At 43.3% G+C, this 10,000-nt stretch overlaps 1 pseudogene; it reads right to left on the minus strand.

Moving 5' to 3' along the window:
• Window positions 1–1,192: 1,192 nt before the first annotated feature.
• Window positions 1,193–10,000, minus strand: part of LOC139639127 (ras-GEF domain-containing family member 1B-B-like) — an 18,994-nt pseudogene continuing 10,186 nt past the window's right edge.

The following is a 10,000-nucleotide window of genomic DNA, read 5'->3' on the forward strand; positions in this document are numbered from 1 at the left end:
TTCACTTCTAATTGGTCAGTTTGAATCTAAAAAATGAACCAAATACAAAAAATGAAACTTTTCCACTGCTGTTCACACCAAAGCAAATGAGCTCTAGATGTGTTAAATATGAGGAAATTGACCGCTGCTACTCTCTCATTTGTTCTGCAAATTAATGTTGACAGCCGTGACATCCGCTCTCCCACACACACACACACACACACACACTCACCCACACACACACACACTCTCACTCACCCACACACACATGCTCAGGCCTCATATTTTGCGGGTTTGTGACGTTCTTGTTGATATATTTTACTTCATTTCCATCTGTTTCTCTGCCCTTTGTGCTTTCCGTTTCTCGCTTTTTGTGGCAAACCTGTTCGTCAAAAGCCCTTTTTTTTTTTTTTTTTATAAATAAACTTCACAAAAGCGCTTTATAAATAAACCTGACTTTGGCTGTGATGATGTAATCGCGGGGCTTCGCGGCTCCGTTAAAGGCTTACACAACGCAGGCGGCCCACTCCACTCAAAAAACTTCTCTCCTCTGCTCTCCGGGACCCTTCGCGCTGACTCACTCATCCACTCTTTTATACAAAGTGGGTGTTATGTAAGTGAGGGCAGAGGAGCTGCGTACTCACGGATACCGGGAGCACATCGGCTGAAAGCTTATTCTCAGCGGCGATGATTAAAACTGACCCCTCCGTGACTCACAGCACCACTTAGCTGGAGAAGGGCCCTTCAGACACACTTAGACGAGCGCAGAGCGGTGCCTTTCATACCGTGTTGGATGCGTTTTCAAAAGATCCATTAAAAAATTAAATAAAAAAAAAAAAAACGCCACACAAATCCACATCTACGTGGAAGGATCTCTCATGTGTTTCATATGGCAAGAAGCAGAAAATAATACAAAATAATAGCCTAAAGTATAACTTGCAAAAACTAAGCATTAAGGCTTTCTTGTATCATTATTTTGATGCTAATAGTTTTAAATGGGTTGTGTTGTATTCTGTGATTCTGTGTATTCCTAATTGTTAATAAAGAATTTCAATCGATCAGTAACATGAAATAAAGCAGGAAAAATAAACAAACAAGCAAGAAGACTTGGGACTCTCTTGTGTTACGGGGCGATCTGATCATGATTATGTATTTTGTGATCAGGATAATAAAAAAAACAAAAAAAAAGGTCTCATCCTTGTCTCTATTGTACCTTGTGGTTTTCCAGAGGATCCTTCATGGCGAACGTCTGGATGAATTCTTCAGGACCGATGAAACTCAGTCTGTCCTGAAGGGAGAGAGAGAGAGAAAACAATCAGGAGAGTGAGGAGGAGGAGGAGGAGGAGGAGAGGAAGAAAAAGGAGGAGGAGGGAGAGGAGGAGAAGAGGAAGAAGAAATATGACAAAGGAGAAGAAGAAGAGGGATGAGGGGGAGAAGGAGGAGGAGGAAGAAGAAGAAAACTCAGTCTGTCCTGAAGGGAGAGGAGAGAGAGAGAGAAAACAATCAGGAGAGTGAGAACAGGGAGGAGGAGGAGGAGGAGGAGGAGGAGGAGGAGGAGAGGAAGAAAAAGGAGGAGGAGAAGAAGGAGGAGGAAGGAGAGGAGGAGAAGAGGAAGAAGAAAAAGACAAAGGAGAAGAAGAAGAAGAGGGATGAGGGGGAGAAGGAGGAGGAGGAAGAAGAAAACTCAGTCTGTCCTGAAGGGAGAGAAGGAGAGAGCGAGAGAGAGAAAACAATCAGGAGAGTGAGAACAGGGAGGAGGAGGAGAAGAAGAGGAAGAAGGAGGTGGAGGAGGAAGAAGAAGAAGAAGAAGAAGAAGGAAGGAGGAGGTGAAGAAGAGGAAGGAGGAGAAGAAGAGGAAGAAAAAGACAAAGGAGAAGAAGAAGAGTAATGAGGAGAAGGAGGAGGAGGAAGAAGAAGAGGTGGAGAAGAGGAAGAAGAAAAAGACAAAGGAGAAGACGAAGAGGGATGAGGAGGAGGAGGAGGAGAAGAAGGGGAAGAAGAAGACAAAGGAGAAGAAAATGATGAAGAATGAAAAAGATAATGGAGAAGGAGAAGAAAAAGGGGAAGAAGAAGATGATGGGAAAGAAGAACAGGAAGAGGATGAAAAAGATAATGGAGGAGAAGAAGGAGGAGGAAGGAGAGGAGGAGAAGAGGAAGAAGAAAAAGACAGGAGAAGAAGAAGAGGGATGGGAGGAGGAGGAGGAAGGAGAAGAAAGAGGTGGAGGAGAGGAAGAGGAAGACAGGACAAGGAGAGGAAGAAGAAGACAAAGGAGAAGAAGAGGAAGGGGAAGAATAAGAGGATGAAAAAAGATATTGGAGAAAAAGAAGGGGGAGGAGAAGAAAAGAGGAAGAAGAAGAGGATGAAAAAGACAACGGGGAAGAAGAAAACAAAAGAAAATGAAAAAGGATAATGAGAAGGAGAAGAAAAGAGGATGAAGATGAAGGGAAAGAACAGAAAGATGAAAAAAATAATGGAGGAGGAGAAGAAGGGGAAGAAAAAGAGGATGAAGCAGGTGAAGGGGAAGAAGAAGAAAAACATGCTGAAGAAAAAGAAGATGAAGAAGAAGATGATGGAGGCAGAGAAGAAGACAAAGAAAACGGAGAAGAAGAAGCTTCACTTGTGTGGCTTTTCTCAAAACAGAGTTACAGACCAATTTACTTCAAGTTCATTACAAAAACAATAAAAAAAACCCAACATGATAAACAAAAAAGCCAGACATGAATTTAAACAAACAGTAAAATAAAATCAAAGACCAAACATAATGTGCTTTAAGACGTGATTTAAATCTTTGGACTGACAGAAAAGAAAACCATCTGACGGAGAGCAATATATCTTTATATACAGATAATAATAAAATGTCAATAATGATAAAGTGTTTGTATAGAGCACTTGAAACAGACCGCACACAGCGCTTTGTGGAGAAAACAATAAAACGGAGGAATAATAGCAGTAAACCAAAAAAACTCAATATGAGAAACATAAAAGCAGCACACAGAAATAAAAGGAATAGGCAAACCAATTTGACCGTAACATTATATAAAAGCAACTCTATAAAACAGTGATTCTCAACCTTTTTCATATCAAGGACCCTAATTTAGTCCACATTAGGGCCACGGACCCCCATTTGATGAGATTTTGTCTCTCGGACCCAAATCTGAGAATATTTTTTATTGTTAGATATGATTTTGTCCAGAATCCCATGACTGTCTGTATTGTAGGTAGAGAGATAACAGAGAAACTATGATCAAAACAGTCATTCTCTAACTGTGTTAACTTCTTGTAAATGAAGTAATGCTGAAGTTTAACAATTCATCAGTTGGCTGGGGACCCCCTGGAACCCCCTCAAGGACCCCTAGTGGTCCCCGGACCCCACGTTGAGAACCACTGCTATAAAAAAAAAAAGTGTGTGTTCTTAAAACATTTTCTGCACCGAACATTTCCTCCTCCTCTTCCTCTCTCCCTTTCCTCGGACACGTAACACGTACAACTGAGATTCTCCTCCAGGCAATTTTTTATTGAATTATGAAAATATTTGCACCACTGAGCTTTGTTTAAACTCGTTTAAACCTCTGCTGGAAACTGCCTTAAAGAAGAGAATGATGCTGTTTCCCCTCTCTGTCCCCAACCAGCCCATCTTCCACTCCTTGTTTTATTTTTCGTTAGCGTAGTGTTTTTTGTGAGGTCAGTATTTTCTCCTACAGCTCTCAGTTTCTCCCGCTTACTCAGTTGTTTTCTGGTCTAAAACCGCTCCATTCTTCTCAACCGGAACACACTGGGAAGAAGAATCGTCCCGGTCATCGGCTCCTACGAATCCCCTACGGTGGCCCACGGGGGACAGTATTCCCAAGAGGGTGAAATACATAAGGGAACGCCTGTTTATCCTGGGCATTTTTTTGCTCCTTCATTTCTAATTTCATGGGCATTTCATGAACTTTCAAGGGTGAGTCCCCATTCTTTTCTGACCCAGTTCTGTTGTGACTTAGCTGCGTTGGTTCTTGACTTGTAGTTTAACTAGAAATAACCGCCTCACCGTTGTTTGCCTCCGCCAATAAACTTTGTTTTATCATTGCAAGGACAGTCTTTATTTATTGAACATATATAATTAATGTGATTATTAGGTCAACTTAAAGGATTTTGGTGTCTGCAAAAGTAAGTGACAGCACTTCCACCGTTTTTGTAGAATGACCCAAGATTGTTTTCTCAGCTACAGTGGTAAGCAAAACATTATGATGTCACAGTGAAGTTGACCTTTGAACTTTTGGATATAAAATGTCATCACGTCATCATTTTATCCTATTAGACATTTGTGTGAAATTTTGTCATAATTAGCGTATGAATTCTTGAGGTATGGCCAAAAAAGTCTTTTGTGAGGTCACAGTGACCTTTGACCTTTCACCACCAAATTCTAATCAGTTCATCCTTGAGTCCAAGGCCTTGAAGTCGATATACGTAGATAGATACAGAAATCCATGTATACATACTTCAGTGTGCTTCAGGTTACTGTGCTAAAAACATTATTATATAACAGCAAGAGATTACTCCCTATAGGCTTTAACTCGATAAGTTAAGACGGGCTTATGTCTTCAGTTTGAATCCCATCAATCCCCCTGAGGCTCTCCTGCCCACTTCATTAACCAAACACACACGAGGGCACGAGCTTAAAGGATAAGTCTGTCTATTTTGGACCTATATGTCATTAGTCTCATTGTTAGCAGCAAGTGACAGCTGACTCTGGAGCCAATATTGTCTGTGGGTCCAAGACCTACAGGGATGTAGGAGACAAATTATATATAGATCCAAAATCGACAAATTTATCCTTTAAAAAGGCCCAATATGTAACGTTTCCATATTAAAATGTCTAAAAACGACTAGACCTATGTTATATATTTTTTTGAGTTGTGTACTTACATTATCCCAAATGTTTCCAACAATTTTCAAACCTAGAGAAACCCGTAATTTTAATGAAGGTAACGGTCCGTTTCATTTGGTCGCCTGTCAGTGGCGTCTCGTCCGGCAGAAGCTCTGTCATAAATTGACTTTTTATCCAGTTTTAAGCCAAAATTTTTACGATACATTTTTTAGATCTTGGTCGTTTTTAACTATATCTTTTAACCGGATGAAGGATTTTAGTCATCGGACGTCTGGATCTGAAGTTCTCAGAGAAACGAGCTGAGCAAACGTTAGCGGCAGCTCGGCTCGCAGCCCCTCCGGACGTCCTCTGTCCACCGAACAGCGTCAGAGAAACACTGATTTTTAACGTGAAACTGCTTCATTCAGTGTTTTTACCGGTTTTAATCACCGGGTCTGTTTGTTTTGGAGAGGAGGAGGAGACCTCTGCGGATAATTCGTCTCCCGGTAAAAAACCTCCTGAACGATGAACACTGAAGGAAAGTGGGAGAAGCTGACCGCAGAGCACCGTCTGTCTGAGAGAAACCGTACGGCAATGGTGGATGTTTAACAATGAAGACTACAACTCCCATGATCCCACGCTGCTTCACGACGTCATCAAACTCCGTATTTTGTTATTGTTTTGATTGAGAGACCCCTAGCGGCAGAACATTACATTCTGTGTGTTTAACTTGACAAGCTACTGCAGTCCATACCCATCTAACTTCTTACCAGTTCGATATGCGTGAGCTGCTGGGCGAGGACGAAGGGGTCATCGCACACGCTCAGTACGTCACTACGCTGACCCGAGGCCTGCTTGCTCTTCAGGGAGGCGGGCCGCTCCATCGCCACGGCGTTCAGGGCCGCCACCGCCTCTTCGTACTGACCGAGGGCCGACAGACGCTTGATCAGCCGCTGGGTCATCTGCTGCATGGCCCGCCACGAGTACTGCAGCCGTGATGCACACACACACACACACACACGCACACACACACACACACACACACACACAGAGGAACACACACACAGGACACAGTTTAGGGATTTGCTCAAGAACGCTAAAGTAGGACATATTAGGGATTCGACCCTCAACCTTTGGCTTAAATGGACCAAACATGATTTTTACTGCCTCATAACATAAAATGATCATAATATATCTGTGAGGGTTGATCAATACAAATTAATCAATAATTACTTCATCAGCTGCTGAGATTTCTGGCTTTATGACTGGTTTTGGATTAAAAACTCTCCACCTATTGGAGTTTCAAGTCATCGATTACTCAATGAAGCAGCATTGTGAGAGCATCCCACTTCCTTAATGTGATGTATTTCCTGTTGAAACAGGATGTTGTTGGGGGCGGGGCATAACACAGGGAGGGAGGGAGGGAGGGATCATTAAAAAAGTGTGAACCAATGGGAGATCAGTTAGGGAGAGAAAGGCAGTTTGATTTGATGGGAGGGGCGGAGGGGCGGGACTGTTAAAAAAATCTGATGGTTTTATTGGTTGGACTTGTTATATACGCCTCCTGGTACATGATGATGTCACCACTAAAGATTTTCTGGTTTTCCGGGAAGTAAAAGTAATGAGATTTTGATATAAAAATACAAGAAAATTAAGTTTTGGTCATTTGTTTTGGCATAAATTGTCAAATAGGTGTATGGTGTTAGAATTACCTAAAAATACAAAAAAGTTCCATTTCAGTGTGACTTTAATGCTCCTCTTAGGTGTCGATCTCTCTAAAAACACCCTTGTAACACCTTTCTGCATGTTTTCTGTGAGTTTGTTTTGTTTTAAATGCGTTGTGTGTGTGTGTGTGTGTGTGTGTGTGTGTGTGTGTGACGCTGACCTCGTCCCCCCGGGCCACGTGGTGCGTCATGTCTTTGAGCAGCGCATCATCCTCTCGTCCCTGAAGTCGTAGGGAAACGTCTCGGTCCACTCGGTCAGCAGCTGCACCAGCTTGGGCGCCACCTCCCGGATACGGATCTGAGAACACCACACAGCACGGATTTAAATGTGTGTGTGTGTGTGTGTGTGTCACATATCTCACATATATAGATCTGAGAGAGAGAGAGAGTGAAGTCAGACAGAGGAATGGTTGGTGTTAGCGATGAGACAAACCACTGTTATCAGTAGTGATTAGGGCTGAACAATTAATCAAAATTTTATCAAAATCGCGATATGGCCTCCTGAAATTTTCAAATCGCAGGAGGTGCAATATTTGTTAAAGGTGAAATGTGTCAAAATACCATTTTAAATTAAATATTGTGGTGCTGCAGAGATGTCCTGGCCTACACATCATATTCTACAGACTTAAGAAAACATCTTTGTTTGGTACAGATCCCCGCAAAAATCACACCATAATCATTTTAATACGTTTTTCATTGAAAATGAGAATAATGATGTAAAAATGATCATTCCCTCTAATATCGCAAATCATATCGCAATTGCAATATCAGTCAAAATAATCGCGATTAGATATTTTTTCAAAATCGTTCAGCCCTAGTAGTGATGGGACAATATATGGAAATTCAATATATCGCAATGCAAAAAAGTGACAATCCGTCTGTTGTGTCAGGAACATGAATGGTGATATCAGCTCCATGTTATTCTGCTGTAGTAATCACTAATGAGACTCTTGACCATCACAGCTTCACAAGCTCTCCATCCAAATTATGTTATTGTCACTTTGTAATGACGTCTTTAAATTGTTGTTTACGTTCTAGCAGCCAATGGCTTCGCTAGAAAGATTTGAGTCTCAGAAATAAACAGAATTCTGCTCAGTCAGACTTTGTTGTCACTGAGCTTTTATTTATTACTTCATATCGTGGGTTGTGTTGAATCGTATTGTGAGATAAGCGAGAATAAGTAGATAGTGTGTCATTTAACAGCATTTATAAGTAGATTTTTTCTCGGGATGGAATCGAAACCCGAGTCATGACTTTTAGCCTTTAAAAACAGACAAAAGTAGTTTGCCGTTGTCAGGCAGGATAGTTCTAGCATTTATTTGTTTGTCTGTTTTCCTCTGGTTTAGTTTTAGTTTTTTTGTTTGATTCTGTTTTTCACTTTTATTCCATTTTTCTTTAGTGTCATTTTATATCCCATGTGTCTGTCTGGAGTTTCTTTGGTTATGAAACAATCAATACACAACTCTTCACAAAAAGAAAGTGTGTGTGTGTGTGTGTGTTAGAGAGGAGATGTTATGGCGGGTGTGAGTTTGTGTGGGAGATGGAGGGAGAGAAAGAGAGAGAGAGAGAGAGAGAGAGAGAGAGAGAGAGAGAGAGAGAGAGAGAGAGAGAGAGAGAGAGAGAGAGAGAGAGAGGGGAGAGAGAGAGAGAGAGAGGGAGGGAGAGGGAGAGAGAGAGAGAGAGAGAGAGAGAAATAATTTTTGCATTGTGTGCAGCGTGTGTCTGTGTGTGTGTGTGTGTTAGTGTGTGTGTGTGTGTGTGTGTGTGTTAGTGTGTGTATGTGTGTGTGTGTGTGTGTGTGTGTGTGCTCTCCACCCACCTTGTCCAGCAGGGCGTCTCCGGAGCGCTGCTGCTCCACACACAGCTGGCAGACCCGGGTCATGAGTTCGTACGGGTGCAGGAAGAGGCGGGAGCTGAGCAGGAAGGTGAAGACATACGACCGCTGGAGGAGGAGGAGAAGAAGAAGAAGAAGAAGAAGAAGAAACAGAGCGGCGGTCAGAGACACGAAGAAGAAACACAAAGTGAGAGAAGACGGTTTGGACCTTTTCCAGAATCAAATGTTTGGTGTGCGTAGGAAAAAAAAATCAGATCGATGAGCTTTATGTTCGCTTCCTCAAAGCTTGAAGATCTTGAAGAAGGAATTTTAGTTCCACAAATATTTCTCAGAGTCAGAGCCGCTCTGGAGGTAGAAACGATCTGATTGGTTGAGTGAAGCCTCAGTGGGCGGAGCAGAAGAAATGTGAAGAATGTTACACTGTTGCCAACTAGATTTAGAGGCTTTTCAAACCCCGGAAGAGAAAGTCAGGTCATTGTAAAAACATTAAAAGAAAAAACGGAACGTGTTAAAGATCTTCATCATCATCATCATCACGCTAATATGATGATCATGCTCCTATTGGCTAGAAGGAATTCTCGCTACTTTGGACCAGTGACAGATTGACAGAAGTTAAGTGAGTGATTGATCGATGGATGGACTGATACTCACATCAGGATAGTAGTCGACTGTGGGAACCAGGTGCTGGATCAGCGCCTCGAGGGACGCCGACACCAAGCTGTTGTCATGGTAACACATCTCCCCGTAGCTGGCGGCGATGCCGTGTCCGTAGAGATGTTCTTTCGCTGCGGCGGTGGCGGCCACGCTGTTGTTCCGGTACGACCGGTCGCTGCTGCCGCCGCTGCTGGTGTTTCGGTGGCGGTCGCCGCTGCTGCCGCCGCTGCCGCTGCTGGAGCTGCGGTGCGAGCGCGAGGCGGGACAGGAAGCGGCGCTGTGGCGAGGGCTGTGAGGCTGCGGCGTGGAGTACGGGTTCTCTGCCGCCGCACAGCCGCTGCTGTACAGGTGCTCCCTCACGGTCGTGGTGGTGGCGGCGTTGGCGTTGGCGTTGCGGTACGAGCTGTGAGGCTGCGGTATGTCGTACGGGTTTTCTGCGGTGGCGTAGCCGCTGTTGTAGACGTTTTCCTTGGCAGCCTTGGTGGTGGCGGTGGCGGCGGCGCTGCGGTACGGACTGAGGGGCTGAGAGTTGTTGTTGTTGTTGCTGTATGGAGCACAGGGGCTGAACTTACCCGCGTAGGGAGTCGTGGGAGGCATGGCGTCCTGCGGAGAGACGGGAGAGGAGAGGAGAGGAGAGGAGAGAAGAGAAGAGAGGAGGAGGAGAGGAGAGGAGAGGAGAGGAGAGGAGAGGAGAGGAGGAGAGGAGAGGTGTGAACACAGAAGAGTCAGCACGGATTTATAAAGACTTATACTTAAAGACTTTCATTATCAATAAATCTATGGATTATTTTTCATATTAATTGATTAATCATTTAGTGTATAAAATGTCAAAAATTATAACAAATGCCCATCACAAGTTCCAAGAGCCCAAAGTGATTCTTAAAATTCCCGACTAAACCCAAAGTATTCATTTTATAATGATATATAGTGGAGAAAAGCAGCAAATCTCAGCATCTTAG

Source organism: Centroberyx affinis, unplaced genomic scaffold (genome assembly GCF_046629955.1).
Source record: "Centroberyx affinis isolate AG114_WGS23_722 - 3 ecotype Tasmania unplaced genomic scaffold, CSIRO-AGI_Caff_v1 ptg006823l_1, whole genome shotgun sequence".
Taxonomy (NCBI): domain Eukaryota; kingdom Metazoa; phylum Chordata; class Actinopteri; order Beryciformes; family Berycidae; genus Centroberyx; species Centroberyx affinis.